This window comes from Lithobates pipiens, unplaced genomic scaffold (genome assembly GCF_037356315.1).
Source record: "Lithobates pipiens isolate NorthernLeopardFrog02 unplaced genomic scaffold, aLitPip1_a1.2 Scaffold_28, whole genome shotgun sequence".
Lineage (NCBI taxonomy): Eukaryota > Metazoa > Chordata > Amphibia > Anura > Ranidae > Lithobates > Lithobates pipiens.
In genome coordinates, this window is record NW_027507789.1 from 57080115 (window position 1) to 57090538 (window position 10424).

The window sequence follows — 10424 nt, forward strand, 5'->3', positions numbered from 1 at the left end:
TCATTTTTAATATTCAATCCAAAGTCATCCATTCATTCATGTTTTTTTTTTTTTTGTTGAGACATCACTTTGAAAAACACCACCCACATTTCTAGCTGCGGCCATATTTGTTGCACTTATTTTCCTGAAATCCATCTGACCAAATCCTGTTGGGTGGAGCACCCCACTCCCTCAGTTAGTACCTCTCATTAGTGACCACCTATGTCATGGTGGAAACCTCATGTTCTCCTATATAGAGGAGTATAGCTCCCATGGTTCAGAGAAGCAGGATCTCCCAATCTATGGATAGTGTAGGACCCACTAATCATGGGGTACTTTTGTCGCAGTAAGTGGGCTTAAGCACCATATAGCAATATGGTGTGTCCAAATCCCCATAATTTTTTGAAAATGTCTAGGTGTTTTTAAATAGCCTTGCTGGAGGTAAATGTTAGTTTTGCATGTCTGCGCTGTAATATTTTTGTTCAAAATTATATCTGAGCACTACAAAGCAAAAACACTTTTAAATTCATTTTTAATATTCAAACCAAAGTCATCCATTCATCCATGTTTCCATGCTTTTTTTTTGTTGAGACATCACTTTAAAAAACACCCACATTTCTAGCTGCGGCCATATTTGTTGCATTTATTTCCTGGAATCCATCTGCCCTTACTGTGAGGACGCCTGTGCATGTGCAGTCCAATATAAATGGTCTGCTGGTACATAAGTTCAGACATGGAGGCAGGAGGGTCTTCTTAGCTGAGAAAGCCCCCTCCCCTCCTCCAGGCGAAAAAGAAAATCTCATGAAGACTCCTGGGATCATTAGCCTAGGCCAGTAGCCAGGAAGCAACTGAAGACATGTAAAAATAAAAGTCTAAAACAAGTAAATATAATATAACTTCCTATCTATTTACGGGTAGCAGCATAAGGATTAAAAATAGTAAATGTTGATTAAGAGAGTTCAGTTCTGCTTTAAGAATGCAAAAAAGGAAAAATAAAAATCTATGAAAAACTAATTACAATAAACATCAAATAAAAAATAAAAAAATCTATAAATTGACATAGGTTTTATTTTTATTTTTTTTAAGGGTTTAGTGATACTTTAAATGATAATTATGTGCAATGCAAAGCATTTTTACTGTTTATTTTAAAAGTGATAAGTACTATGCTTTAAAATGTATATATTTGATAAAGTGTCAAAATGTCATGTCTTTTTTCATATACAATACCTTGGATTACGAGCATAATTTGTTCCAGAAGAATGCTTGTAATCCAAAGCACCCATATATCAAAGTGAGTTTCCCCCATAGGAAATAATAGAAACTCAGCTGATTAGTTCCACAGCCATTGCTTGTCTATGCAGTACCACATGTGGGCAGAGGTGCAGAGGCACCGGAGACACTCAGAAACACTCAGGAACTGAGTGTCTCTGAGAGTCACCAGCGCCCCCCGCACCTCTGGCCAAATGCGGTACTGCACACCCCAGGCGGCTTGAATTCTGCCCTTCTTGCGAGACAATGCTCGCAAAGCGAGTCAGAATTAAACAACAAAAATAGCTCGTATTTCGAAATGCTCATAAACCACGTTACTCGCAATCTGAGGTTCCACTGTACATTGTTTGCGTTTTAAAACAAATAGAAACATCAGTTTATTTTTGCTGTCTGTGATCCACTGGGGGTTTTCCCTTTCTGTCAGAAAAGACACAACAGGATTTTAAAGGACCAGTTGTTACTGGAACATGTGTTCCAGGTGGAAAATCCATTACCCCACCCAGCTTGTTCTGGTCGCAATTCTAAAATTGTGGACTTCCCCACTACTTTCTGTCTCAGTGACAATGATCACCAGGACAAATAGAGAGGATAATTAAGGTTTGCAATGCATGGTTACACATGTTATGGCAGGGGTCTCCAACTGGCGGCCCTCCAGCTGTTGCAAAACTACAAGTCCTATGAGGCATTGCAAGACTTGGCAGTTACAAGCATGACTCCCTTTAGGCACAGGCATGATGGGACTTGTAGTTCCACAACAGCTGTAGGGCCATCAGTTTGAGACCCCTGTGTTATGGCGCTATTCATTATGAATAACACCTGCATAACTGCATTACGAATATTAGTACATGCGCTTTTTTGTGTGTGTGTGTGTTTGGTGCGTTTTGGTTTAAATTAATGGGTTGCCTTAACACAAAGCACTTAAAGCGGAGTTCCACCCAAAAATGGAACTACCACTGTCTGGATTCCTCCCACCCTCCGGTGTCACATTTGGCACCTTTTAGGGGAGAGGGGGGGAGCAGATACCTGTCTAATACAGGGATTTGCTCCCACTTCCAGCGAAAGATCGCCGCAGGATCCGCTGCAATTTATGCAATGTCTGGCCCCTCCCCTCGCTGTCTTCTAGGAGACACACAGGACCCAGAAGACAGCAGAGACCACTCAGAACATGCAGCGAGAATCGTACATGTGCAGTAGGGAACCAGGCTGTGAAGCTGCTAGGCTTCAGTTCCTGATCCCCTTAATTGCAATGCCGGTGCCTGCACCTTGAGCCAAGGGGACGGATCAGCTTCTGGTGAGGACAACGCGGGCGCCCTGGACAGGTAAGTGTCCTTCTTTTAACCTTCCTGGCGGTATGATTATTTCAGATTTTAGGCGCTGAAAGCGGTACAATTATTTTGCATGGAAATTTGGCGTTTTATATTGTAATTCTTAAGCCGCGTACACACGTGGCGGACTGTCTGGCCAACTTAGTCCGTCAGACAATCCGACGGACAGTCCGTCATACTTTCGAATGAACGGACTTGCCCACACACGGCACTTTTTGAGCGGACTAATACGGCGGACTAAGTCCGCCATACTATCCGCCCTACTTTTGAAATGAACGGACTCGCCCACACACGCGGAGGAAAGTCCGCTCATTTCGAGCGCGTCTCCAGGTAGGCGGGGCCCGCGAGGGAGACGTCGCTGACCCCGCCGCCTGGTATGGACTTAAAGGGGAACCCCAACGCCGAAAAAAATCAGAGTGGGGGTCCCCCACAAAGTCCACAACAGACCCTTGTCCGAGCATGCTACCCGGCCGGCCAGGAAAGGGGGGCGAGTGGGTGCCCCCCCCTCCTGAGCCATACCAGGCCGCGTGCCCTCAACATGGGGGGGGTGCCTTGGGGAAGGGGGGCCGCGCGGCCCCCCCACCCCAAAGCATCTTGTCCCCATGTTGATGAGGACAAGGGCCTCTTCCCGACAACCCTGGCCGTTGGTTGTCGGGGTCTGCGGGCGGGGGGCTTATTGGAATCCGGGGGCCCCTAAGGGGGCCCCCGGATACCGGCCCCCCACCCTATGTGAATGAGTATGGGGTACAATGTACCCCTACCCATTCACCTGTGAAAAAAAGTACAAAAAAAACACAACACAGGGTTAAAATATTTTATTGCACAGCTCCGGGGGTCTTCCGTCTTCGGGGGTCTTCTCGCCGGACTCCTCCGCTATCTTCTTGTAGCTCTTTTGCTAGCGGAGGAGTCCGGCTTTCTTCCTCGCCGCCGGCCTCTTCTCCCGACTTCGGGGGTCTTGTCCCCCTCTTCGGTTCTTCTGCTGGGCCACCGCGCCTTCTTATAGCTCTTTTACAGGCGGTGGCCCGGTCTTCTGTCGCCGCCGTCGCCGCGGACTAAGTAGGCCAGACAGTCCGCCCGTGTGTACGCGGCTTTAGGAATAAGTCACTTAAATCTGTCCAAACCAGAGTCTAGCAGACATCCCAGGTATGATAAAGTTTGAAAAATTCAATCATAAATTATAATATAATAAATAACTATAAATAATTATACCAAATAATAATATAACAATAATAAAAATTATTCAATAATGTAATCAAATCAAAAACACTGGAATTTGCTCAGTTGCAGAATTGTCACTGTCATTACTTTTCAATATTTGATGACGGATCTCCCTACAAATCACTATCACTCAATTCTGTGAGTGATTCTAATTTATTATCGCTGTTTTCTAGCTGGTCTAAAACCATTTTTGATGTAAAGGGACAGTTTTGGTTGCTATGGACAATCTCCAGTTTCCAGGCATAAAGAACAGTTTTTATAATATAAAACTGCATACAGGGCACTGGGTAGACCATTAGACCCCTTTCACACTGGGGCGTTTTTTAGGTTTTTTTTCAGGCGCTTTAGCGTTAAAAAAAGCGTCTGTAAAGCGCTTGAAAGAAGCTGCAACTGCAATCCCAATGTAAAAACCCGCGTGCTTTCACACTGAGGCGCTGCGCTGGCAGGGCGTCAAAAAAAGTCCTGCAAGCATAAAGCTCCTAAAGCGCCCCTTCCCATTGAAGCGCCTGTAAAACGCCTGAAAAGCGCCTGAAAAGCACTATTGGCAGCAGCGTTTTGTGGGCGCTTTTAACCCTTTTAACCTCACTAGCAGGGGTTAAAAGCGCCCAATAACGCTTGAAAAATGCTGGTGAAGCGCTGCTAGTTTAAGCGGTGCTTTACAAGCGTTTTTCGGGCGCTGACATTGTGAAAGGGCTCTTAAAGCACTTGGGCTTTCACATTGGGACTGCAGATGAGACTTCTTTCAAGTGCTTCAAAGGCACTTTTTTTAACGCTAAAGCACCTGAACAACACCCGAAAAACGCCCCAGTGTGAAAGGGGTCTTAGGGACAAAGGGGATGTGAAATAATTACATACAGCAATGTAATCTGTAAGATTACATTATACTGTATGTAATGTGTGTGTTTCACTTTTTGAATTTGTCGCCGTTCTCCATCCCCGTGCGTCGCACCGCACGCAGGGAACGGAGCTCGGCTCTGTGATAGATCGAGTGGAGGACGGCTCGCTCGTACAGCGGGGGGACATCGCTGGATCCAGGGGACAAGGTAAGTATGCGCTCCCTGGATTCAGCGATACGATCCCGAGTCTGGCTCGGGGTTACCGCTTTTGGTACAAAATTTTCACCCCCCCGAGCCAGACTCGGGATTCGAATACCGCCAGGGGGGTTAAAAGTCAGCAGCTGCAGTATTTGTAGCTGCTGACTTTTAGTTATTTTTTTAGGTGAAACTCCACTTTAAAGGAGAAGTATAGTCAAACCTTATTTGTATAGCCTTCCCCTCTCTAGTCATGTGATATGTCACACGGGGAGTCAGGAAGAAGGGCTGTCTGCCCTACTCCACTGGACTTCCGAACAAACGGACTTGGCCACACACGAACGGACTAAGTCTGTTCGAAAGTCTGTTTGTTTTGAACGTGATGACGTAAGACAGGACTAAAAAAGAAAGTTCAAAAGCCAGTAGCCAATAACTTCCAATAGCTTCCCAATAGCTTAGGAATAGCTTCCCTGTATGTTGGTCCGTCGGACCAGCATACAGACAAGCGGTTTTCCCGATAGGAATTGAGTCCGTTGGACAGATTGGAAACATGTTCTATTTCTAGGTCCGTTGGATTTTTAAAATGAAAAACAATCGGATTAGCCCAGACATGATCGGATTGTCCGACGGACTGATTCAGTCGGACATAGTCTGCCGGAAAGTACGGTCATATGTACGTGGCATGACAGTAACATGCATGGCAACACATTTGGTATGAGCAAGGCCTTAGCCACACCAAAATAGCAAACGAATAAGGATCAATATTTTAGTTATGTGACTCTTATTCTCAAATACTGTAGCTTGGTCCTCTCTGAAAATAACTGTCATTTTTCTTTTTTTAAATGTGTGCTTGGTTTGTGAAAAAAAATGATTTATCCATAGTATTGTGCATGGCTAGCCTAACAAATGAAACATATATTTTAAAATACATTTAAAAAAATAAATAAAATAAATAAAGATGTTCATTCTTTTGTGTAGGTGTTTCATGATGCTACATGCATTTTGGTTGGTGTCGTTCCGCAATTCCATTAAGGGTTAATAACCAAATCCCACCAGCCCAAACTGAAAGAGATCAAACTGTGTGTATCCAATCTAGATAAATATATATAATATGCACACACAACACTTGGCCTTTGACCCTATCTGTAAACACAAAGTGTGTAGTGCCTGAAATTGGCCTGGCAAATAGCAGTCACATATACAGACACGGCATAGCACAGTATACAATGGAGTCCTCCTCCTCCGCATATATTCTGCTTCAAATATCTCACCTTATCCCACAAACCGGCCAGCTCCTTTCTTACACTAGTTCTCCTGTCCATATGGTTAATTGAAGGATTGTGTGTAAATGCCAGGGTGTTATGTTATGTCAAGATATGGGAATGTGGGAACATTTTACCTAGGTCAAAGTTCTTTTAAAAAAATTCATACTATGACATTGTATCTGCTGGATCAAGAGCTTTACATTACAGTCTGTATGAGGCTACAAACCTGCAGGAATGATAATGTTCACATTTTTTTTAGTATTGCTATTATTGCATTTTTTAGATTTTTCTTTTCTGTTTTCAGTTTTTAGGGTAGAATCTCCCTTTCCTCTGAAGCCTTATCCACATTTGAGTTGCGCTCCTGAGGCTACAGACATGCAGTAAGGAACCAATGCAACGTCTCCTTACTGCCTGTTTTAAAGTGCTTCTAAAGCCTTGTTTATTTTTTCTTTAAAATAACAAACACATCATACGTACCTGCTCTGTGTAGTAGTTTTGCACAGAGCAACTCCGATCCTCCTCTTCTTGGGTCTCCCACCAATGTTTCTGGCCCCTCCCTCTTGCCAATAGTCCTCAGAGCAAGCTGTCTGTGCTTGGTCCTGAGCAACCTGTGTGTGTGTCTATGGGGACACACAGAGCGTGGCTCAATCTTGCCCCCAACTCCCTCCTCACTGGCTGAGACTGGCAGCAGCGGGAGCCAATGAGAGCATCCCGGGAGACCCACGGCTATCATGTACATCACTGGTTTTGGTCGGGCTCAGGTAAATTTAAGGGGGGAAGGGATCTGTATACTGAAGGTTTTTTTACCTTCAAGCATTCTATGAGCATTCTTCAGAACCACTTTGCCACCATTTTTGCTGACAATGGTACATATATATATAAATATATATATATATTTCTTAAGTTTCCCAAAAAAATACAACTTTAAAAAACTTACCATGGCTCTTGCTAAATACCTTGGACTGTCTACTTTCCAAAAAGGGGTCATTTGGGGGTATTTGTACTGTCAAGAAAAGAGATTTGCAGTCAGTACAGGATTGATCAATTTTCAAATACAGTTGTGCTCATAAGTTTACATACCCTGGCAGAATGTATGATTCCTTAGCTATTTTTCAGAGAATATGAATGATAACACAAAAACATTTTTCACTCATGGTTAGTGTTTGGCTGAAGCCATTTATCAGTCATCTGTGTTTACTCTTTTTAAATCATAATGACAACAGAAACTACCCAAATGACCCTGATCAAAAGTTTACATACCCTGATGATTTTGGCCTGATAACATGCACACAAGTTGACACAAAAGGGTTTGAATGGCTATTAAAGGTAACCGTCCTCATCTGTGATCTGTTTGCTTGTAATTAGTGTATGTGCAAACGGTCAATGAGTTTCTGGACCCCTGACAGACCCTTGCATCTTTCATTCAGTGCTGCACTGAATGTTTCTGGATTCTGAGATGTGGGAAAGCAAAATAATTGCCAAAGGATCTGCAGGAAAAGGTAGTTGAACTGTATAAAACAGGAAAGGGATATAAAAAGATATCCAATTAATTGAGAATGCCAATCAGCAGTGTTCAAACTCTAATCAAGAAGCGGAAAATGAGGGGTTCTGTGTAAACCAAACCACGGTCAGGTAGACCAACTAAAATTTCAGCCACAACTGCCAGGAAAATTGTTTGGGATGCAAATAAAAAAACATAAATAACTTCAGGTGAAATACAGGACTCTGAAAACATGTGGAGTGGCTATTTCCAGATGCACAATAAGGAGGCACTTGAAGAAAGATGGGCTGCATGGTCAAGTTGCCATAAGAAAGCCATTACTACGCAAATGCCACAAAGTATCCCGCTTACAATACGCCAAACAGCACAGAGACAAGCCTCAAACCTTCTGGTACAAAGTCATTTGGAGTGAGGTGACCAAAATTGAGCTTTTTGGCCACAACCATAAACGCTACATTTGGAGAAGAGTCAACAAGGCCTATGTGTGAGCTTTTGGGTATGTGTGAGCTACAAAGGCACAGGAAAATTGGTCAAAAATTATGGCAAAATGAATGCAGTATGTTATCAAAAAATACTGGAGGAACATTTGCCTTTATCAGCCAGGAAGCTGAACATGGGACATACTTCGACTTTCCAACATGACAATGATCCAAAACACAAGGCCAAGTCGACCGGTCAGTGGCTACAGCAGAATAAAGTGAAGGTTCTGGAGTGGACATCTCCGTCTCCTGACCTCAATATCATTGAGCCACTCTGGGGGAGATCTCAAATGTGCAGTTCATGCAAGACAGCCCAAAAATGTACAGGAACTGGAGGCTTTTTGCCAAGAGGATTGGGCAGCTTTACCATCTGAGACGATAAAGAGCCTCATCCACAAATACCACAAAAGACTTCAAGCTGTCATTGATGTTTAATGGGGTATACTGTGTATACATATATTTATTTTATATATATATTCTATATTCTATAACTTTCACACAGACTTAATTATATACATTTATTTGGGCCATTTTTACCACAGTGTAGCAGACTGTTTTTTTTTTTTTAACAGAAACAAAGAAGTGTTTTTTATTTTTGTTTGTTTTTTTGCAATTTTTTTGGGGCTCAGTTCACACTGGTGCAATGCGGGAAACCCTGCTGGTTCCCGCATTACACCTGAATCGCCGGCGTTTCACACTGCCCTATGCGAACCGCCAGGAGTATCAATACAGAGTTAATGACGACTCCATATCGGTTCACAGATTGCAGTGCGAACTGTAAATTCGGACAGGAATCAGAGTTAATGGGTGTGAACACCCATGCCAAAAGATTCTCCTGCGGACAAAAATAAAAAAAGAGTCCTACACCATTTTGGTCGGAATGCAATGCAAATTCAGCCATGTGTATAATGAATGATGTTGTGCTATAAAATAAGCTAAACTTTAAACTAAAATAAAAAATATATGAATACAGTAATACGTGACAAATGTATCAAAAAGTCCAATAAGTGTGTGTATTCCATGCAATATACACACAACACAAAAGTGACTAGTGTCTCTTCTTTTTGTGCAAAAACACACACAAAATAAATATAAGGTGACTTCTTTCTTTAGTGTAATTACACCTCTGTGCTCAACGCCCTCTCATCATACAGCTGTGGGTTAACAGCATAAGCAGACATATCTGTTGGGCCTCCCTTGGCTAAAGTGGACAATTCGATAGGTCTCCCGAAATTCCCAGGCAATTCCTCCTAGTTCCCTCTGGGTAATGATATTCCTAGATGAGGTCTCTCCGTCGAGTGGATAATCCTGAATCTTCTATTGAGTGATATGAACTGGGGGTGCCCGCAGATGACTCTAATAGCATATATATAAACGAAGGGGGGCAGATAGTGTAGTATAGTTTTTAAAACTTTTAAATCAGTAATAGCAGTAAAAATTACTCACATAAATACAGCAAACAACAGGCAAAAAGAACTCACGAGCGACGAGCTCGTACACCCGCGTCACTTCCGGTGTGCCTGTCTGAACCAATCCCGGCGTGTATCGTCAAAGTCACGTGACTTCATCAGGGGATAATATACTAGCAAGCTAGAAGTCCTTAAATACATTAATTGCGCCATTTAAAAATCTTGCAGGTAACAAGGGGACCTTTGCCACATGGCTGTGGCCGATCACCTTGTTATCTGCAAGATTTTTAAACCAAGTTAAAAAGGGGTTACCGTATATACTCGAGTATAAGCCGAGATTTTCAGCCTCTTTTTTGAGGCTGAAAGTGCCCCCCTCGGCTTATACTCGAGTCATCGCTGTCTGCCCGCTCGATCAGCGTGTCGAGCAGACAGACAGCGGCCATTCTGATTCAAAAGCCGCGCCTCCGGCTCCGCCTTCGCCTGTGATAGGCGGAACACTGAATTTCCCAGCAGCCTGTGTTCCGCCTATCACGGGCATCCGCTCATCCTCGTACTACGGACGAGGATGATACGACGTCCGTGATAGGCGGAACACAGGCTGCTGGGAAATTCAGTGTTCCGCCTATCACAGGCGAAGGAGGAGGCGCGGCTTTTGAATTTTACAATGGCCGCCGACGAAGAGGGCACGGGACGGAGGCAAGGCAAGGCACGGCACGGCACGGGACGGGACGGGACGGGACGAAGGCAAGGCACGACACGGGACGGAGGCTCGGACAAAGGCTCGGGACACAGGTAGGCTGGACACACACACACACACACACACACACACACACACACACACACACACACACACACGGATGGAGACACACACACACGGATGGATGGATGGATGGAGACACACACACACACAGGGATGGATGGATGGATGGATGGAGACACACACACACA